Source organism: Engystomops pustulosus, chromosome 3 (genome assembly GCF_040894005.1).
Source record: "Engystomops pustulosus chromosome 3, aEngPut4.maternal, whole genome shotgun sequence".
Taxonomy (NCBI): Eukaryota; Metazoa; Chordata; class Amphibia; order Anura; family Leptodactylidae; genus Engystomops; species Engystomops pustulosus.
Genome location: NC_092413.1, coordinates 196,096,364 through 196,120,909, shown reverse-complemented (window position 1 = coordinate 196,120,909; position 24,546 = coordinate 196,096,364). Strand labels below are relative to the sequence as shown.

The following is a 24,546-nucleotide window of genomic DNA, read 5'->3' as shown; positions in this document are numbered from 1 at the left end:
ATAAAATTCTGGAATTTATTCCTATAAATTATACACAATAGACAGAAGTTTCTATCCCGCTACATGAATTTATGGTCTACCTTCTTGTATGTCCATATTGTGAAAACCATAACTTCAGGAAATAAACCTGTCATGAAATAAATGTATCCTGCCTAAAAGTATAAAACAGCTGACACAGTATATATAGAATCTCCCAAAACAGCTATTATGACAGGGATCATCCTCGGTTTTGAACTACTAGACCGTCACGTGAGTGCCGGATGCCCTGCTGTGCATTGTGTACTATCTATACAGCTGATATCTCCTATGTTTTATGAGAACGATCAATGTCCCTAAGAAACCCATGAAGCGTGGTGGTACAACAAAATTTAGGCATGACAAAAATCTAATGGCATACCGACAAATGCAATGGACATCAAAGGCAACAAAAGAGATTTCAGGTCTTTACCTTGCCGAATTCCTCTTTGTGTTGATCAGAAGCACCAAACCCAGTGGTGTCCTGTCTTTTGTTGGCCCGTGCTCTCTTGTAGGAAAAAGTAATTTGCTATGAAATGTTTGAAGATTTCTCCTTTTTAAAAAAAATTGATATCATGTGAAGCCGGGGGTTTCCTTCCTGTATGGATCTTTTTCATCATGGCTTTCCTAAGGAATGAAAGTGCAACTGATTCAATGGAGAGCGAGGAGAACGAAGTCTGTAGAATGGGACTGTGATGCTTGATTGATATTTTTGGGGAACTTTATAATAAAAATTATCTAATGTTTTTTTTCTAATTTAAAATGATTTTACATATTTATACATGTAATGATCTCTAACACCTCTTTCCCCGGGATTTTGGTGCACGCGATCAGATTTTGCAGCATAGGCACCGACTTGCACGTGACAGAAATTGGAGGGCGGGCCATCGGACAACCTGATGGATTCGTACAAACCGCCGAATTTAAAAAAAGGATTTGTGTCGCAAAATCTAGCACTCGATGAACAATGTCCAAAAATTGACCATACAAGTAATCTTTCAAAAAAGTGTTGCTTTTACTTCATAAATTCATATCCATACATTATCCTATAAAACTTTCATTTTGTTCCATAAATATACATAGAAAATAGCACATTTCTTTTTAGTGTTTCATAGTTTCATAGTTTATACGGTTGATAAAAGACACTTGTCCATCAAGTTCAACCAAGGAAGGGAAGGAATTGGATGAGGAAGGGATTTAGGGGAAACAATTCTATATAGCATAACAATCAATGTTATTTAGGTGTAAAAAGGCATCTAGACTAGAGATGAGCGAGCACTAAAATGCTCGGGTACTCGTTATTCGAGACAAACTTTTCCTGATGCTCGAGTGCTCGTCTCGAATAACGAACCCCATTGAAGTCAATGGGAGACTCGAGCATTTTTCAAGGGGACCAAGGCTCTGCACAGGGAAGCTTGGCCAAACACCTGGGAACCTCAGAAAAGGATGGAAACACCACGGAAATGGACAGTAAACAGCAGGGGCAGCATGCATGGATGCCTCTGAGGCTGCTTAATCGCACCATTATGCCAAAATTATGGGCAACAGCATGGCCATGACAGAGTGACAGAATGAAGCTAGATAGCATGTAAAACATCCAATAATTGACCCTGACACTATAGGGGACGGCATGCAGAGGCAGCGGCAGCAGCGGCAGGCTAGAGAGTGGCATGGCGACATACCCTAAATGGACTCAGGCTTCAAACCAATGGGTGGAAGAGAGGAACCAAAGGAGGTGAGCAAGAAGCGCTCAAATAATATCGGTACATGATAAAAGTTTGCCAGTATATTTTGTAGATGGCGACAAAGTTAACATGGAAGCCATGAAAACAACCCAAAATTCTGCCTGACACAGCTCGTTTGATAAGGGGACCATGTATGGAGGCGGTGAACTAGTAGTAGATTAAAGGTGCTGCAGTTAAAAGTATGTTAGTTGGATCTTGGCATGGAGCTGGCGCTCCGCTGCCAGGCGAGCTTTCGCCAATCCAAGCCCCTGTCTCTAGGCTACTCCCCAAACAGCACTTCTAAGAACCTTTTGTATAAGATCAAGTGTAGTAGCGTTCTTATAAGTTTGGGATATGGCGGGTGAGGGGAATGTAAACAGATGCGCAAGAAGCGCATTATGCGCATGGAGCTGGCGCTCCGCTGCCAGGTGAGAATTCGCCAATCCAAGCCCCTGTCTCTAGGCTACTCCCCAAACAGCACTTCTAAGAACCTTTTGTATAAGATCAAGTGTAGTAGCGTTCTTATAAGTTTGGGATATGGCGGGTGAGGGGAATGTAAACAGATGCGCAAGAAGCGCATGATGCGCATGGAGCTGGCGCTCCGCTGCCAGGCGAGCTTTCGCCAATCCAAGCCCCTGTCTCTAGGCTACTCCCCAAACAGCACTTCTAAGAACCTTTTGTATAAGATCAAGTGTAGTAGCGTTCTTATAAGTTTGGGATATGGCGGGTGAGGGGAATGTAAACAGATGCGCAAGAAGCGCTGAAATAATATCGGTAAATGATAAAAGTTTGCCAGTATATTTTGTGGATTACACAGCAGGGTGGCGACAAAGTTAACAAGTTTGATGTGGAATGCCCTGTAATAGCTCTTGGGCGGTGTGCCTTTTATCGCCTAGACTCAGCAGTTTGAGCACCGCCTGCTGTCGCTTAGCGACGGCACTGCTGCTGTGCCTAGAGCTACCGACTGATGGCGCCATGCCCACGGATGGTAGTTCGGAGGAGGAGGTGGAGGAGGGGTGGGAGGAGGAGGAGGCATAGTAGGCCTGAAACACCTGGACCGAGGTAGGCCCCGCAATCCTCGGCGTCGGCAGTATATGACCAGCCGCAGGGTCAGACTCGGTCCCAGCCTCCACCAAGTTAACCCAATGTGCCGTTAGCGATACATAGTGGCCCTGCCCGGCAGCACTCGTCCACGTGTCCGTGGTCAGGTGGACCTTGTCAGAAACGGCGTTGGTCAGGGCACGGATGATGTTGTCTGACACGTGCTGGTGCAGGGCTGGGACGGCACATCGGGAAAAGTAGTGGCGGCTGGGGACCGAATACCGAGGGGCGGCCGCCGCCATGAGGTTGCGAAAGGCCTCGGTCTCTACTAGCCTATAGGGCAGCATCTCCAGGCTGAGCAATCTGGAGATGTGGACATTAAGGGCTTGGGCGTGCGGGTGGGTTGCACTATATTTGCGTTTCCGCTCCAGCGTCTGGGGTATGGAGAGCTGAACGCTGGTGGATGCTGTGGAGGATCGTGGAGGCGACGATGGGGTTTTTGTGCCAGGGTCCTGGGAAGGGGGCTGACTATCAGCTGAAACAGGGGAAGGAGCAGTGGTGTGCACGGCCGGAGGTGAACGGGCTTGGTGCCACTGAGTGGGGTGTTTAGCATTCATATGCCTGCGCATACTGGTGGTAGTTAAGCTAGTAGTGGTGGAACCCCTGCTGATCCTGGTTTGGCAAAGGTTGCACACCACAGTCTGTCGGTCATCCGGTGTTTCCTTAAAGAACCTCCAGACTTCTGAAAATCTAGCCCTCGCCGCGGGAGCCCTCGCCACGGGAGCTTCACTAGTTGACACATTTGGCGCTGATGCACCAGCTCTGGCCCTGCCTCTCCGTCTGGCCCCACCACTGCCTCTTCCAACCTGTTCTGGTCGAGGACTCTCCTCCGTCTCAGAAGCACTGTGTTCACCCGGCCTATCAACCCAGCTTGGGTCTGTCACCTCATCATCCTCCGATCCCTCAGTCTGCTCCCCCCTCGGACTTCCTGCCCTGACAACAACTTCCCCACTGTCTGACAACCGTGTCTCCTCATCGTCGGACACCTCTTTACACACTTCTTCCACTACGTCAAGAAGGTCATCATCACCCACAGACTGCGACTGGTGGAAAACCTGGGCATCGGAAAATTGCTCAGCAGCAACCGGACAAGTGGTTTGTGACTGTGGGAAGGGTCCAGAAAACAGTTCCTCAGAGTATGCCGGTTCAAATGCCAAATTTTCCTGGGAGGGGGCAGACTGGGGGGGAGGAGGCTGAGGTGCAGGAGCTGGAGGAGTGCCGATTTCGGTGACATGGGTGGACTGCGTGGAAGACTGACTGGTGGACAAATTGCTCGAAGCATTGTCGGCAATCCACGACATCACCTGTTCGCACTGTTCTGGCCTCAACAGTGCTCTACCACGAGTCCCAGTAACTTCAGACATGAACCTAGGGAGTGTAGCTCTGCGGCGTTCCCCTGCTCCCTCATAAGCAGGTGGTGTCTCACCCCGCCCAGGACCACGGCCTCTGACCCCTGCAGTAGTTGGACGCCCACGTCCCCGCCCTCGTCCTCTACCCCTAGCCCTCGGGTTAAACATTTTGAAAATGAGAGTTATAACTTTAATTTTTTTTTTAACTTTTTTTTGTGTTTTTTGTTTTTTTTTGTGTTTTTTAGTTTTTAAAACCAAACGATGCTATCCTATTGCTATGGCTATTTTCTAGCCAAGTATGAAAGCACACTGCTATGCCAGATGAGATGACGCTGAGTTATGAAAAAAATAAACGTAAAATAAAAAAGGAAATGGCAGACGGTGCCTAATTGAAATACAACCCCGGGCCCTAATAAATTTTCCCACTTCGGTCTTTGCGATGGATATGTGCGTCACTAAGCGCAAAACACAGCGGTCGCAAGTCTCACTACAAATTGCTCACAATTTGCTAGTAGATGCACTGCAGCAAGTACAGCCACCAGCAGATCAACCAGAAATCAAATATATATAACGCTACTGTAGGCGTAAGTAAGCCGTTTGGATTCTCCTATGGCTATTTTCTAGCCAAGTATGAAAGCACACTACTATGCCAGATGAGATGACGCTGAGTTATGAAAAAAATAAACGTAAAATAAAAAGAAACTGGCAGACTGTGCCTAATTGAAATCAAACCCCTAATAAATTGTCCCACTTCGGTGTTTGAGGTGGATATGTGTGTCACTAAGAGCTAAACACAACGGTAGCAAGTCCCCCTGCAAATTCCTCACAATATGGTACTAGCTGCACTACTAGTGCCAGCAAGCCCAGCCACAAGCAAATAAAAAAAAAAGTATAACGTTATTGTAGCCCTAAGAAGGGCTGTTGGGTTCTTGTTGAATCACTCCTGCCTAACACTATTCTAATAGAACACCCTATCGCTTTCCCTGACCAGCAGCAGCTCTCTCCCTAGCGGCATCCAGACACAGAATGATCCGAGCAGCGCGGGCAGCGGCTAGTCTATCCCAGGGTCACCTGATCTGGCCAGCCAACCACTGCTATCGACGTGTAAGGGTACCACGTCATGCTGGGTGGAGTGCAGAGTCTCCTGGCTTGTGATTGGCTCTGTTTCTGGCCGCCAAAAAGCAAAACGGCGGGAGCTGCCATTTTCTCGAGCGGGCGAAGTATTCGTCCGAGCAACGAGCAGTTACGAGTACGCTAATGCTCGATCGAGCATCAAGCTCGGACGAGTATGTTCGCTCATCTCTAATCTAGACCCTTCTTGAAGCTCTCCGCTGTCCCTGCTGTGACCAGCGCCTGAGGCAGACTATTCCACAGATTGACAGTTCTCATAGTAAAAAAGCCCTGTCGCCTCCGGTGATTAAACCTTGGTTTCTCCAAACGGAGACAGTGCCCTCTCATCTTTTGATTTGATTTAATCTGAAACAACTTACCACCATATGTTTTGTATGGACCATTCATATATTTATATAAATTAGTCATGTCCCCTCGTAGTCGTCTCTTTTCCAGACTAAATAAATCTAGTTGTTTTAATCTTTCCTCATAACTGAGACCCTCCATACCCCTTATCAGTTTTGTGGCTCTACGTTGAACCCTCTCCAGCTCCAGGGCCTCCTTTTTATGGACCGGTGCCCAGAATTGGACAGCATATTCCTGGTGTGGCCGAACCAGTGCCTTGTATAGTGGTATTATTACATCCCTATCACGAGAGTCCATTCCACTTTTGATACATGACATGATCCTACTAGCTTTAGAGGCAGCTGATTGACATTGCATGCTGTTATTCCTTTTTACAGATTTTGGTAAGTTTTTTGTAAGTATTGAAAGCCTCTGGTGACCCATCAGATTTATATTTTTTAAATGCCCTCTTTTTCTCATTAATTGCTCTTTTAACTGTAGCTGTAAGCCACGATACTTGTTACCTATTGGAATAAATTTAGAAGTATAAAAACCCAGGATAGATTTGAATTTCTCCCATTTAACATTAGTATCACCATGTGACAGTATCTGATCCCAGTCTATATCCTGTATTGCAGCCCTGAATTTTTGGAAATTAGCCCTCTTAAAATTCAAAGTTTTCGATTTTCCCACCTGTTTCTGCTTTTTAAAGTTTAAGAGGAAAATAATTATATTATGATCGCTGATCCCAAGGGGTTCCCGGATACTGACATTTTGGACAATCTCCGCATTGTTAGAAATCACAAGGTCCAACAATGCGTCACCTCTTGTGGGATCTTCTACAAGCTGCACCATAAAATTATCCTGAAGAATGTTCATAAAATGTCTCCCCTTCACAGATGAAGACGAGCCCTGACCCCAATTTATATTTGGAAAGTTAAAGTCTCCCATTATCACTACGGTCCCCTCCTGTGCAGCCCGCTCCATCTGTTTGCTTACAAAGATGTAAATACCTTAGGATCAGGTGAGCCGATTCCTGTTACAACTATTCAAAATCCTTTAAGTCCGATAGCACGGTACATGAAATATAGTGTAGTAGAAAAGACTCACATAGGTACGATCCCTGGGACAGAGACTCTACCTCACTTACACACCGAACAGGTAAGCTCCATGTTGGTATGTGACGTTTCGTGGGACACGCCCTCTTCCAGGCCATCAGACCATGATCATATATGCAATGGCTGCCATTTTTAATGGAAACCACAGCATCCTGCCTGTTCCACTGAATAACAGATTCCAAAGGTGACCAAGAAAATTCAATGGGTTCTATCACTTCAATGCAAGAATAACATGATGTGCATTGCTTTCTTTTCCATCAGATTCAACTGAATTTCTTATCCAATTCTAGGGTAACAGATGCCTCGAAATCAAAAGAGAATATGACCTTCTCTGTAAGTGTTTGGCTTTAACTAGTCGAATTTTTCAAAAAACTGCAGAATGCTATTGATTTGTAATTTTTCTTTATTATAAACGGACGACCAGTACTGCTTAGATTTCATTTATTTTTGTATTGTATCATCTGATTGTTTCCTTGAAAGTTCCCACTGTTTCTCATCTGTAAATAGAATCCTCGCCGGCCACATCCACATTTATTTTCCCGTCCCATGGATCCTCACCTTCACCTTCTTCAGAGAGGCCTGAGTTATTTGGTAGACTCTGCTATAAATATAGCTTGTGCTATTACGCCTGTAACACCTGTCGGAAAGTTTTTGCTGTGATTTATTGTGGTGTCTTCATGGCTTACAAACCGGTGATGTGCTTTATTTCATCAGCATCATTTGCTGGTTGGAATATCTGTGTTGCATATTGTTTTTACTCTCGGTTTGTTCACAACAAAATTGTAATAAAAAAAGATTAATGTGCACTTATCGTCCGTACACAATGGAGGAGGCTTTTTTTCTGAGATGGATGCTGCTTGTAAGAAAGTAGTCAATAGCTTCACAAGCAACCGGTGAATTATCTGTATTTGAAAGGCAAAGTTATGATTTACCGTGATGGTGCTTTTAAGGGGATGTCCAATTTTTTTTTTAAAGTTACCTTACCTTGCTTACATAGCTGAAAGCCGCCAATAAACTTGAATTTAAATGTTTCCTCCTATTGACCTCTTAGTAATGTGGTGTAATGGTATGTCACACGTCGGCTCCCGCTGTATGAAGAGGGCACACCGGCTGAAAATTAACAAATGAAGGAATCCTCTACTGTCCAATCCACTTCATGGACTTGGCCAAAGTTTCATCTACTTCTGGCCTTGTTAACATCAGAAGTGGGCTGAGACAATCATTAGCATGTACAGTAACATTATGATATCTGTAGCAACATCCTAATTCAGGAACATGTAACTTCTTAAAGGTTATCTGCCATCATAATCAAGTATGATAAACAATGGACATTTACTCATAGATTCAAGCACTGGAGTCTTCTTTCCTTCTAAAATCAACATTTAAAATTAATGCTATAAGGGATCTGGTGGACATAATCAGAGCTCCTGTGTGTTGTCGCTTCAATGGCTGTTACACTGTGCAGAAGCATTTCCTCCCTCCCACTGTGTGCTGAAACTCCCTTCTGCTGTGAGAAGTGCTGATGGAGCAGTGGAGAGGGAAAGAACAGTGAAACAATGAAGATACATCATGGTACTGCTGGTCAGAGTCATTCTGGCTCATTAGAATAATTTTACAAGTTGATTTTAAAAGGAAGGAGGCCATGGGTAGCAAATATAAGGTTTGGGGGGTTAATAAATAATAAAAATCTTATCTTCACCACCTCTTTCCATCACTGCTGTGCCCCTGTTTGTTTATAGAGGCTCCCATGTGACCCCTGCTACATAATAAAAGTGATGCTGTATCAGACACGCAAAAAATAAGAGACAAAGGGGCACATTTACTAAGGGTCCGTCGGACGCATTCCCGCCGGGTTTCGCATTTTTTTCCGATTTGCCCTGAATTGCCCCGGGATTGTGGCGCATCGGCGCCGGCTTGCATGCAACACAAATCGGGGGCGTGGACGTCGGACAAACCGACTGATTCGGTCAAACCACAGAATTTAAAAACAAAATTGTGTCACAAGATCAGCACTTACATGCACCGGGAAGAAAAAGGTGAATTCCAGCGGACCTCAGTGTTGGAAGAGACATATTTAGGAAATTGGACGCACAATCTTAGTGAATCGCGACTGACCCAAATCCCCGTCGGACATTCCGGATCGGCGGCGTCAACAGGACGGGTAAGTAAATGTGCCCCAAAGTCGTTCATTATATCACAAAGTTTCTTGTAGTCACTTCCTCTATTGTATTATGTAAAGTTTTCGAAAAGTTAGTGACCATTTAAGGACCTATTTTTTTTCTCCCCATGAGAACGGTCTATGTCCCCCGAATATCCCCTGAAAGAAAGAATCTAGCAATAAGAACTGCAGAGGAGCTTTTTTATTTTACTTTATTGTACTTTATCACAAGCCTCGGTACATATTAGAACCATTATGATCACAATGATAAAGTTACTTGTCCGTGTTATTATATTGAAAGGTTCATTGGATGTAGAAATGCATTTACAAAAAGACATTGCTCGGCTCTGTGTAAATACTCTTTCAAGTAAATGAACCAATTTTTATTACCAATCTACTTATAACTATTTATATTACCACTGAGACATAAAAAGCACTGGAAGTGAGTATAAACAATGGTGCAGGAACGTTATTACCTCAGTTCCCCTGCCCAAGCCAGGATACTATTAATTCACTTAATTCTATTAAATTCTATTTTTCATTACTGTCAGCTCAGAGCACTTCTTAATTAAATCCTTAAGTATGTTCTCTGAGTAATATTAATGTAAAAGAAAAACAATGTGCAAGTCAAATAGATTGGAGACACAGTTTCATTTACTTTTTATGAGTTTATACGTATATATACACATCCATATAATGATCACTAAGAGATAGTTGCAGTAAAAATACTAAGTTTTAATGCTACTTCCAGAGACAACCTGAATATAGACTATGGGGCTCATTTACTAAGGGTCGCGGTTCGCACTTTCGTCAGACTTTTCTTTGGTTTTAAGATTTACGCAGCTTTGGCAAGTATGTAACAGGGGTTTGAGCTGGGATTGTGGATCAGATTTTGGCGCAGCTGCGCTGACTTTCATGTGTCAGAAGTTATTCGAACTGAGCACAGGATTTAACTTTCAAATTGTGTCGCAACCCCAAGCACTTACATGCACCAGGGAGAAGAAGGTGAACTCCGGCGGACCTGAGCGAGGAAGTGACACATGCAGGATATCGGGGGCACGATCTTAGTGAATCGCGGCACAGTGCATTATCGTCGGAACAATGCACTTTCTGTGAACTCCAAGGCAAATGTGCCCCTATATCTACTCTATGGGCTCAGAGATAACTGTTTTAAAGTTGTCCATCCCCAAAGAATACTTAATATGAAATGGACATAACAATAATAATAACAAACTTCCCCCCCCCCAGCTTCACCAAATCTCCGGAATGTGCTACCCCATGATTCATTAAGACCTTTATGATATGATGGCACTATATAAAGATTATGGTGGGTATTTATGATACGACAGCGCTCAGGCGCCAGTGTTTCATAGCCCCGCCGCCCCTACGGCACAGCTTGATACATTAAGAGGCTTACGGCACAGCTGGATACATGTGTTCGATAGGCAGTGTGAAAAAGATGCTGGCTGTAGTGAGTGCACCGGCATGGGGACAGAAATGCCCCCTGCCGTCCCACTGCCATACCAGTCATGCCCCTCTTTACACCCTTTCAGGTCCCCCACTTTTGTGGCGTAGAAGACCTGATAAATGAGCCCCCACATCTTCATTTAACACTGAAGATAAAATAAGTTAAAGATAAATACAGAGTAACAGAAGAATTAACAAGGTATGATGGTTCTGTTCAAAGGTGTTTACAATTTGTAAAGGAAGAAAATGACACAAAAAGTACAATTTCTTGTTTTGTAGAATGGTCCAGCATTAGGATGGTATACATAAATCTTCACCAGGCAGTAAGAGTACATGGGGGTTAGTGTTGAATGAAGAAATGGGTTCCTGATAAATAAAAGACAAGAAAAAATGAGCTTATATTTTCAGAAAACACTTAAAGGCAACATTTGAGGCCCCAAACCCCCAGTATGCATAACATTTCTATGTTACTTGTGTCAGTGGCCACATCCCCAGAATCTACACTGCACAAAGTGAAGCCAAATTCTTGAAACCTCCCTTTACTGAACATGCTCTGAAGTAGTTAATAGAGATGTACTGACCCAAACTTCCAGGCGGTGAAGCCAATACGGCCCCAGGCGCATGCGCACTGTACATAGTAAAGACAAAGTAGGGACACCCCATGTTGCTGCACATGCTCTGAATTTAAGTCACTTGCACAGAGAATAGAGGTGTACTGACCAAAGATTCGAGGTGGTAAAGACAATATGGCCCCAGTTTCATGAACATTTTGCATAGCAAGGCTAAAATCAGGAAACCTCACTTTACTGCACTTGCTCTGAATTTAATGTGCACAGTTGATAGAGTTTCTCATGTTGCATTCACAATACGCAATACAGTGGGGCCTAGCAGACTCAAGTAACCTGACCGCAATATTCTTTGGTACCTGGGATCTTTCAAATGTGGCTACTGACTCAGGAATAGGTGCAAAGGTTTGGAACACTATATCCGAGATGCAAGAGGCTTGATGGAGGTTTAGGGGTTCCAAACCTACTGTATTTTCATTTTATAATATGGAAATTGGGAATAAAGAAGGTTATCCATGGTAGTGCGTTCCAGGAAACTTGTGCAGAATGGGAAATATCTTGAAGATTGGAACATCAAGGTTAAGGTTAAAGGGCTTTTCCCACAAACTAAAGTAAGGCCCTAACCACAGGATAGGACTTAATTTGCGGATCAGTGGGGGTCTCCATTGGACCCCTCGTTGCTCCGTCAGATTAATGGAGCAGACAGAAGCGCATGACCGTTCTGCTCCATTAATCTCTCTGGAGCTGACGGAGATCGGTGAGCGCGGCGCTCTGCAGTTTCCATCAGCTCCATAGAGATTAATGGGGCAGAACGGTCATGCGCGGCCATCTGCTCCATTAATCTGACGGAACGGCAAAGGGTCTGATGGGCCCTCAATTTTGCGATTTGTGGTGGTCTCAGCACTGAGACCCCCACTGATCAGTAAGTTAGGCCCTATCCCGTGGATAGGGCCTAACTTTCATTAGTGAGAAAACCCCTTTAATGAGGAATATATCTTATAATTAATTAAAAAGTTTGGCCAGAATTTATCATTTAAATATTACAAGTTTAATCCTGGCTTAAAACATAAAACCATATAAGTATAAGATTACTCCAAACCCCACTAACTAGAAATATACTAGTCAGGAAGTCAAAGTATAAAACTGATAACTGGTGATTAGTGGTAAGGATGAGACAGTATAGAGAGTATTAAAATATAACCATATACCTCTAATATATACAACAAATTCCATCCAGCTTCCAATAAGATGCCACGTGAGGTAAAATCCAATTCTTTAATGATCACGGCTAAAAACAGCTCGTATGGCAATATAACAAACACGTTAATACATTACACAGGGTAGCGGGGAGACCACTTGTTGCCTACGCGTTTTGGAAACAACTTTCCTTATTCATGGCTACCACCACACTGATTGCAGTCAGCTTTTATCCCTATCTACCCGGAGTCATGTGATTAGGCTCCACGGGACAAGGGGGTTGATACATACTAAAATGTCCGAGCACAGGTAAATGGTAAAACTCTAAACAAGTATACAAAACACACTTAAACTGAATCAATACTGATGTATAACATCCTGCCGTTTGTTTAGGCCATGCGGGACTCTCGTTTGAAGAGTGAAAATCCAGAAGGTCTCTCTGTTTAGAAGTTTCCTTCTGTGATCTCCACCTCTTCTCGGACGTTTAACTCTTTCAATAGCCACGGCTGACAGATTGGAGCAATCCCCATTGTGCACACTAAGGAAGTGACGGGAGACCATAGATGTATTTACTGCATCTTTTTTGCCTGCATCTAAGATGTGTCTGCGTATCCTTACTTTAAGAGGACAGGACGTACAGCCTATATACTGAAGTTGGCATGTTTTGCAGGTAATCATATATATCACAAATGACGTGTTACAATTAATAAACCCTGATATGTTGCACACTGATTGTGTATATGTAGATTGGAAAGTCTTACTAGGGGATGCATACCGGCAACATGTACATTTTCTGTGTCCACATCTATAAAAGTTTGTAACCAATTCTCACTGGATGTGATGTTCGATACAAAGAGACTTGGTGACAGTTCCATACCCAGAGTGGGAGCCCTCTTTGCTACACAGTTAATTTTTTCAGGTAATACCTTGACTAAATTGTCATCTGTGTATAGAATGGGCAAATGTTTATGTATAATACGTTTGATGTCACGGTATTGTAAACTGTAGCATGTGGAGAAAGTGATACTTGAATGTTGATGTATATGTTTTCTGTTTTTTTCTTCTAATAGATTGTGTCTAGGTATTTTTTCCACAATATTTTTGGCCCTGTGTATCATCCACTTTGGATAGTTTCTCTGTATGAGTTCTTCACTTTTTTTATTAATATTCCTGTTTAGTATCTAAGCTGGTACAGTAACATTTCATACGAATTAGTTCGCCGACCGGGATGTTCTTAATTACTTGTTTAGAATGACATGACTTAGCATTGAGAGTGGATTTCAGGGCCATAGGTTTCGTGTATGGTTCAACATAGACATGGGTATGGCCAACTAATGTAATATCCAAATAATGTATTGCTTTTTTCGAGGTCTCATGTGTGAATCTCAAATGCATGTCGTTGGCGTTTAAGTACTGGACAAAATCCAATGCCTCTATTTCTGTCCCTCCCCACACCAGGAGGAGGTCGTCGATGTAACGACCATACCACCTGATGTGGGAGAGGAAAGGATTGTCTGGAGTAAAGAGGAACAGCTCCTCCCATATGGCCATATATATGTTGGCCAAAGAAGGGGAGCATCTGCCCCCCATGGCGGCTCCGCACTTCTGGATAAAGAACTCGCCATCAAATGAAAAATAATTGTTTTTTAAGAGAAACTGTACAGCTAGGACAATAAACTCTTGGATGACATCTGAGTATGGACTATACCTATTCAGAAAGACAGACTCCGTATAGCAATATCATGATTTAGAGATGGGTATAAGGCGACTACGTCGCATGTTAGCCACATATAATTTGTTTGCCATGGAAAATGATCTAGCAATCCTACTACATGCTTAGTGTCTCTAATGTATCCTGGGATGGAAGTGACTAAGGGTTGAAGCAAATGATCCACCCACTCTCCCAGTCTCTCGCCCAATGATCCGATACCCGCTACTATGGGCCTGAGAGGTGGGGGGAACATCTGCTTATGAACCTTCGGGAATGAATGGAATATGGGAATAACTGGATATTCCACATAGATATAGTCTGCTATTTTTTGTGTGATCGCTCCCATATGTATTCCTCCGTCCAATAAATTCTTCAGATGACGCTGTATGTCCGAAGTTGGATTGACTTGTAATTTTCTATAAGTTTCTGTATCCGACAGCATATCCATATTAAGTTTTTTGTAGAGTCCCCCATTTATGATGGTAATGGCCCCTCCTTTGTCCGCTTGTCGCACAAGAAGATCTTTATTGGCTTTCAATTCCCTGATTGCTTTCCTATGCTTAAGATGCAAGTTGTCTATCATTTTCTTTGAGGTGCATTCATTATTTAACTGTATCAAATCTCTTTCCACACGTTCCTGGAAAGTATCCAGGGATTGTGGTCTTGATGTAATAGGATAGTAGGTAGGATTTTTGGTCACAAATGAAATATTCGGATCTTGCGTTTCATCTACTGTGGTATCACTTCCAAGTTGCCGAAGTAATGAAAAATTACATTGATCCTGGAATGAATTCATATTTTTATTCAACGCCAATATTTGATTTGAGGAGGTTGATGTTATATTTGAAACATTGGGCCACATTTATCACTTGTTTTTTCTGTTGTTTTTGCGCCTTTTCGTTTAGGCGCACCGTTTTTGCGCCATTTTTGCGATTAAACGTCAAATTAGCCGCGCAGCAAAAATAACCACCTTTCCCTCATCTATCGTTCAATTCCAGATGTTTTGCTGCGCCTAATGAGATTCATCACGTGCGACTTTTGCATTTAGGCGCAAAAACGGGCGCAAAAACACTCCAGCCCGAAGGTGGCGTTATCTGAGAAGAAAGCACTGAGCCCCTTTGCAGAAGAGCTCATTTCTAGCAGCAAAGCTCAGCCAGACACTGGAACATATAATAGATACAATTAGATACATTACAGACAGGAGCTGCAGACTCTATTTACACTTCATCACCTTCTATTTACAAAATATTCTGCAAAACCTGAGCTCACAGCAAGAGAGAAGAGAAGTTTGCACAAGTTTGCAGAAGCTTGCAGAATTTTGTTCCCCATGTAATTCTGCACAGTATCACCAGTGTGTCTGAGGGGGATACTGTGCAGAATTACAGGGGTGCAGCAGGAGACCAGCACTGGGGGATCCCCTCCAGGCAGGGGTGCACCTAGCCTTTCTGCTGCCTGAGGCGAACTATAGAAAAACGCCCCCCCCCCCCCCCCCCTATACATGTAAAATATCGAGGAGTGTCAGAACCAGACCCAATGTGAAAAATGTGAAAATAAAGCAATGCAAAATACATAGAGCTTCCCTCCATGAACTATATAATACACACAGCGAGCTACTACAAAGAACAATATACATAAAACAATCCGCCATATAATATAAAATCAATACAGCGTGCCTCCATATACCATATAATACATACAGCATGCCCCCATATACCATATAATACATACACTGTGCCTCCATATACCATATAATACATACAGTGTGCCCCCATATACCATATAATACATACAGCGTGCCCCCATATACCATATAATACATACACTGTGCCTCCATATACCATATAATACATACAGCGTGCCCCCATATACCATATAATACATACAGTGTGCTGCCATATACCATATAATACATACAGCCTGCCGCCATATACCATATAATACATACAGCGTGCCCCCATATACCATATAATACATACAGCGTGCTGCCATATACCATATAATACATACAGTGTGCCCCCATATACCATATAATACATACAGCGTGCCGCCATATACCATATAATACATACACTGTGCCTCCATATACCATATAATACATACAGCGTGCCCCCATATACCATATAATACATACAGCGTGCCGCCATATACCATATAATACATACAGCCTGCCGCCATATACCATATAATACGTACAGCATGCCACCATATACCATATAATACATACAGCGTGCCCACATATACCATATAATACATACAGCGTGTCCCCATATACCATATAATACATACAGTGTGCCCCCATATACCATATAATACATACAGAATGCAGCCATATACCATATAATACATACAGCATGCCCCCATATACCATATAATACATACAGCGTGCCCCCATATACCATAAAATACATACAGCGTGCCGCCATATACCATATAATACATACAGCGTGCCGCCATATACCATATAATACATACAGCGTGCCGCCATATACCATATAATACATACAGCGTGCCCCCATATACCATATAATACATACACTGTGCCCCCATATACCATATAATACATACAGTGTGCCTCCATATACCATATAATACATACAGCGTGCCGCCATATACCATATAATACATACACTGTGCCCCCATATACCATATAATACATACACTGTGCCCCCATATACCATATAATACATACACTGTGCCCCCATATACCATATAATACATACAGTGTGCCTCCATATACCATATAATACATACAGCGTGCCGCCATATACCATATAATACATACAGCGTGCCCCCATATACCATATAATACATACACTGTGCCCCCATATACCATATAATACATACACTGTGCCCCCATATACCATATAATACATACACTGTGCCCCCATATACCATATAATACATACAGTGTGCCTCCATATACCATATAATACATACAGCGTGCCGCCATATACCATATAATACATACAGTGTGCCCCCATATACCATATAATACATACAGTGTGCCCCCATATACCATATAATACATACAGCGTGCCGCCACATACCATATAATACATACAGTGTGCCCCCATATACCATATAATACATACAGCGTGTCCCCATATACCATATAATACATTCAGCGTGCCCCCATATACCATATAATACATACAGCGTGCCGCCATATACCATATAATACATACAGCGTGCCGCCATATACCATATAATACATACAGTGTGTCCCCATATACCATATAATACATACAGCGTGCCCCCATATACCATATAATACATACAGCGTGCCGCCATATACCATATAATACATACAGCGTGCCCCCATATACCATATAATACATACAGTGTGCCGCCATATACCATATAATACATAGAGTGCTGCCATATACCATATAATACATACAGCGTGCTGCCATATACCATATAATACATACAGTGTGCCCCCATATACCATATAATACATACAGCGTGTCCCCATATACCATATAATACATACAGCGTGCCCCCATATACCATATAATACATACAGTGTGCCCCCATATACCATATAATACATACAGCGTGTCCCCATATACCATATAATACATACAGTGTGCCGCCATATACCATATAATACATAGAGTGCTGCCATATACCATATAATACATACAGCGTGCTGCCATATACCTTATAATACATACAGTGTGCCCCCATATACCATATAATACATACAGCGTGTCCCCATATACCATATAATACATACAGTGTGCCCCCATATACCATATAATACATACAGCAGGCCCCCATATACCATATAATACATACAGCGTGCCGCCATATACCATATAATACATACAGCGTGCCCCCATATACCATATAATACATACAGAATGCAGCCATATACCATATAATACATACAGCGTGCCGCCATATACCATATAATACATACAGCGTGCTGCCATATACCATATAATACATACAGCGTGCCGCCATATACCATATAATACATACAGCGTGCCCCCAATACCATATAATACATACAGCGTGCCCCCATATACCATATAATACATACAGTGTGCCCCCATATACCATATAATACATACAGCGTGTCCCCATATACCATATAATACATACAGCGTGCCCCCATATACCATATAATACATACAGTGTGCCCCCATATACCATATAATACATACAGCGTGTCCCCATATACCATATAATACATACAGTGTGCCGCCATATACCATATAATACATAGAGTGCTGCCATATACCATATAATACATACAGCGTGCTGCCATATACCTTATAATACATACAGTGTGCCCCCATATACCATATAATACATACAGCGTGTCCCCATATACCATATAATACATACAGTGTGCCGCCATATACCATATAATACATAGAGTGCTGCCATATACCATATAATACATACAGCGTGCTGCCATATACCTTATAATACATACAGTGTGCCCCCATATACCATATAATACATACAGCGTGTCCCCATATACCATATAATACATACAGTGTGCCCCCATATACCATATAATACATACAGCGTGCCCCCATATACCATATAATACATACAGCGTGCCGCCATATACCATATAATACATACAGTGTGCCCCCATATACCATATAATACATACAGCGTGCCGCCATATACCATATAATACATACAGTGTGCCCCCATATACCATATAATACATACAGCGTGCCGCCATATAATACATACAGCATGCCGCCATATACCATATAATACACACAGCGTGCCGCCATATACCATATAATACATACAGCGTGCCGCCATATACCATATAATACATACAGCGTGCCGCCATATACCATATAATACATACAGTGTGTCCCCATATACCATATAATACATACAGCGTGTCCCCATATACCATATAATACATACAGCGTGCCGCCATATACCATATAATACATACAGTGTGCCGCCATATACCATATAATACACACAGCGTGCCGCCATATACCATATAATACATACAGCGTGCCGCCATATACCATATAATACATACAGTGTGCCGCCATATACCATATAATACATACAGCGTGCCGCCATATACCATATAATACATACAGTGTGTCCCCATATACCATATAATACATACAGCGTGTCCCCATATACCATATAATACATACAGCGTGCCGCCATATACCATATAATACATACAGTGTGCCGCCATATACCATATAATACACACAGCGTGCCGCCATATACCATATAATACATACAGCGTGCCGCCATATACCATATAATACATACAGTGTGCCGCCATATACCATATAATACATACAGCGTGTCCCCATATACCATATAATACATACAGCGTGCCCCCATATACCATATAATACATACAGCGTGCCGCCATATACCATATAATACATACAGCGTGCCCCCATATACCATATAATACATACAGAATGCAGCCATATACCATATAATACATACAGCGTGTCCCCATATACCATATAATACATACAGAATGCAGCCATATACCATATAATACATACAGCGTGCCCCCATATACCATATAATACATACAGAATGCAGCCATATACCATATAATACATACAGCGTGCCTCCATATACCATATAATACATACAGTGTGCCCCCATATACCATATAATACATACAGTGTGCCCCCTTATACCATATAATACATACAGCGTGCCGCCATATACCATATAATACATACAGTGTGCCCCCATATACCATATAATACATACAGCGTGCCGCCATATACCATATAATACATACAGCGTGCCCCCATATACCATATAATACATACAGCGTGCCGCCATATACCATATAATACATACAGCGTGCCGCCATATACCATATAATACATACAGCATGCCCCCATATACCATATAATACATACAGCGTGCCGCCATATACCATATAATACATACAGTGTGTCCCCATATACCATATAATACATACAGCGTGTCCCCATATACCATATAATACATACAGCGTGCCGCCATATACCATATAATACATACAGTGTGCCGCCATATACCATATAATACACACAGCGTGCCGCCATATACCATATAATACATACAGCGTGCCGCCATATACCATATAATACATACAGTGTGCCGCCATATACCATATAATACATACAGCGTGCCGCCATATACCATATAATACATACAGTGTGTCCCCATATACCATATAATACATACAGCGTGTCCCCATATACCATATAATACATACAGCGTGCCGCCATATACCATATAATACATACAGTGTGCCGCCATATACCATATAATACACACAGCGTGCCGCCATATACCATATAATACATACAGCGTGCCGCCATATACCATATAATACATACAGTGTGCCGCCATATACCATATAATACATACAGCGTGTCCCCATATACCATATAATACATACAGCGTGCCCCCATATACCATATAATACATACAGCGTGCCGCCATATACCATATAATACATACAGCGTGCCCCCATATACCATATAATACATACAGAATGCAGCCATATACCATATAATACATACAGCGTGTCCCCATATACCATATAATACATACAGAATGCAGCCATATACCATATAATACATACAGCGTGCCCCCATATACCATATAATACATACAGAATGCAGCCATATACCATATAATACATACAGCGTGCCTCCATATACCATATAATACATACAGTGTGCCCCCATATACCATATAATACATACAGTGTGCCCCCATATACCATATAATACATACAGCGTGCCGCCATATACCATATAATACATACAGTGTGCCCCCATATACCATATAATACATACAGCGTGCCGCCATATACCATATAATACATACAGCGTGCCGCCATATACCATATAATACATACAGCATGCCCCCATATACCATATAATACATACAGCGTGCCGCCATATACCATATAATACATACAGTGTGCCCCCATATACCATATAATACATACAGCGTGTCCCCATATACCATATAATACATACAGTGTGCCCCCATATACCATATAATACATACAGCGTGCCGCCATATACCATATAATACATACAGCGTGCCGCCATATACCATATAATACATACAGCGTGCCGCCATATACCATATAATACATACAGCGTGCCGCCATATAGTATATTTTAAATGGTGGCACGATAAATGTACACACAGACATACAGAGATATATATATATACACAGTATATACAGCAAATATACAGACATACATATATATATATATATGTATATTTACATATATACATACACATATACATACAAATACACACAGACAAATCTATACATACACACACATATACATACATAGAAGTTACCTTTACTCTTTTTTCTTCTTTTCTCTTTGGCCTTGTCCTCTGGTGGAAGGGGGGGGGGGGTTGCCGGGGATGTCGGAGCGGGGGGGGGGGGGCGAGATGGTTGCCGGGGATGTCGGAGCGGGGGGGGGAGGGGGTTGCCGGGGATGTCGGAGCAGGGGGGGGGGGGCGGGGGTTGCTGGGGATTTCGGAGCGGGGGGGGGAGGCGGTTGCCGGGGATGTCGGAGCGGGGGGGGGGGGTGTTGGCAGTGACACGGACCGAGGGGGGTTCGAAAACGGAGCGTGAAGGGGGGGGGGCGGACCCAGCGCGGACATTGGGCTGGGGCGGGGAGTGGTACTTGTGCTGGGCCGGTGGATGAGCTAGGCGGGCTGCGGGGGGTGGAAGTGTCAGCGGGCGCGCAAGGGGAAGTGTAGGGCGGTGCGCAGGGGGAAATTTCTGTGGGCGCGCAGGTACAGCCGCGCGCGTGTTGAATGGATGGGCGGGCTGTGGGGGAAGTGACGGCCCGCGCGCAGGTACATGTGCCGGCCGCGGGCGGGTGCATGTGATGGGCGGCGGGTGGATGTGATGGGCGGCGGGTCGGGGTGATGTACCGGCCGTAACACATTCCGGCGGTCGGGAGCCCGACGCCGTCCCCTAGTATAGCAGGAAGCGCGCCGCCTGAGGCGAGAATCTCAACTCGCCTCATGGCAGGTGCGCCCCTGCCTCCAGGAGAAGCCACTGCTGAGGAGGTCACTGGGTGCAGGGTGTCACACACCTGGGTGCTGCTGTGAGTGTTATCTTCATTCTTGGCTGTGGGAGAAGCAGAGAGGAGCTTGTAGCAGGATCACATGTAAGTGCCTGAATCTAACATTGCGCCTAAACTGCGCCTAAACTGTGTTAAAGTAAAGTGATTAATAAGAGGCAGAAAATATACTTATCACAGATGGTTGTAGCTTGTGATAATTCTGGCAAAACAGTGCGCCCGAATTTAGGCGCAACTACTACACTTAGGCGCACAGAAGTGATAAATGTGGCCCATTGTCTATACCTGTCGAGTTCATGTCAGAGAAATGTTTCCGAATAGTTACATTTCTTGCGAATTTGTTTACATCCAATAGGGTTTGGAAAATGTCGAAATTAGTGTTCGGAGAAAAATTCAGACCTTTCGATATAACTTCTTCCTGTTCGGCAGTTATAATGTAGCTAGATAAATTGATTACTGGAGAAACTGCTATTTCTGCTGTCTGAGTGGGTATCGATTTTTTACTGTGTTTCCGTCCACCTCTTCGTCGTTTTTTGCCTTTTTTTGTTGTTGTTTTTTATCCGCTTTTTTTTGTTGTTGTGGATGTGGGATTCCTCTTTTTTTGGTTCACAGAAGAATCCGAACCGTCATCTGATGTGTATATTGAAGATTCCGCCTCTGTATCGGTAAAGCTCACTTTGCCATCGGATCGTCTATGCTACTCTTTATTTTTCAGGATCGATCTTGGTTTCCTAAGGTTTTTATATTTGTTCCAGTCATACACTTGATTGAGAATATAGTCTTGTGTATCGCGTTTGAACTTGGATTTCTTTGTCTCTGTGATAGCGTCTTCTAATTTAGATATATTATTTTTTAGTTTCTTATCCAAGTCCATATACCTCTAATGTTTAGTATGTACGATATCACCTACACAGATGGAAAATAATATTACCATATTATTATAATAATATATTACAGCAATATATATTATATATAAAAGAGCAACGTTATTTTACTCCATTGTCATTCTTTGCTGGGTTATCCAGGGGAAAATGAACTCGGGACTACTAGAGGATGTCAGTGGAAAGGTGATACAATCATTAGAATAAAAGTCGGGTCTGGGTCATGAACACTGACATGTCCTTACTTCCCATGGAGTCAGGAGTAGTGACATATCCCTCACAGCACGCATTGCTTAACCTTTACAGTGCCTGCGATGTCATTTTGATGTCTAAAATATATGACCTTAGGAGCCCTAAGGCTTGGAAATGATGTCTAGTCGAAAAAAAGTAGAAAAATGCCACAATAAGGAGTCATTAAAGCGTTAAGAGACTGCAGAGGGAATTTATGGATTCACTCCTCGGAGTAATGTTAAAGGAAAGCCGGCATGAAACCAGACAAAGAGTTCACTGCAAAAATAATAACAATCCCTTCATCTTATAGTTTGTTTCATGAACTCTTTTATTACACCAGAATCTGTAGGACTGTGTAAAAGATTTAGGCAGATCTGCAAAGTAAGAATCAAATAAAAAAGTTGTACAGACAGTCCCCGGGTTACGTACAAGATAGGTTCTTTAGGTTTGAACTTATGTTGCATTTGTATGTAAGTCAGAACTTATATAGAATATTTTATAATGCAGAACCGTATGCAGCACATATTTTAAATGTTCCCATAGACATCTATGTGGCATACGGAACGGAAATACTGCAGAAAATAGGGCATACTCTATATTTTTTTTACGGCTCGATCACAGTATGGTACGGTGGACAATACTGCCATGTAAATGGATGGTCGGATTGCTCATTGAAATAAATGTGACTGTTTGTTACCCGTATGAAAATGGTACGAGTAGCATATGACAGTTTTCAAACATTCGTGTGAAAGGAGCCCAAGTCTCCTGGTCTTGCACCCCCTCAAGTAATGCAAATTCTCTGGATTTGGTGGTCAATATTTGTATGGAAAAGCCAAATCTGGTTGTGTTACTTGCTGAATGTCTCTGTTATTATCAAGGTTTTCTTGTATTTTATGTTCCTTCATTGGTGTCTCTTTTCTACCTTTTATTAGACACATTTTAAGCCATTTTAAGACACATGGCTTGGAGCCTTCAAGTCTGTATCATTTAAAAATTCCATTCAAGGGACACAGGAAACCAATGCACATTTCTAGTGATGGGGAAAGGAAAATCACAGAGGGAGGTGGGAGCAGTCGGTCTACAGACCAGGTGCTAATTACATTATCTTATAGGGCAAAGGTAATTTCTAGAGATGAGCGAGCACTAAAATGCTCGAGTGCTCGTTATTCGAGACAAACTTTTCCTGATGCTCGAATGTTCGTCTCGAATAACAAGCCCCATTGAAGTCAATGGGAGACTCGAGCATTTTTCAAAGGGACCATGGTTCAGGAATAAAATGTGTTAATTAATTGAAAAAGAATGTCTTCTGATAAGTTAGCAAACATCTGCAATCTATTCTTCACTGTTCTGCTCGTATATTATCTCCCGACAAGTTAGCAGATGTGAAGAACAGTGAAGAATAGAATAAAAACAGTGACCACAGGATGATTTAAGTGAAAAACACAGTGAAGAATAGATTGCAGATGTTCGGCACATCTGCTTA

General features: G+C 42.6%; 1 protein-coding gene and 1 long non-coding RNA gene across 2 annotated transcripts in view; one reads left to right on the top strand and one right to left on the bottom strand.

The window, feature by feature from the left end:
* LOC140122542 (ribonuclease H1-like) overlaps nt 1-24,546 on the top strand; it is a 294,177-nt gene that overhangs the window by 92,550 nt on the left and 177,081 nt on the right. The window lies entirely within an intron of this gene.
* The window catches only part of LOC140120688 (uncharacterized), a 64,850-nt gene continuing 50,909 nt past the window's right edge, over nt 10,606-24,546 (bottom strand). Inside the window, exon 3 of the long non-coding RNA XR_011853945.1 lies at nt 10,606-10,753. This is a non-coding gene — a long non-coding RNA (uncharacterized lncRNA). The remainder of the gene's footprint in view (nt 10,754-24,546) is intronic.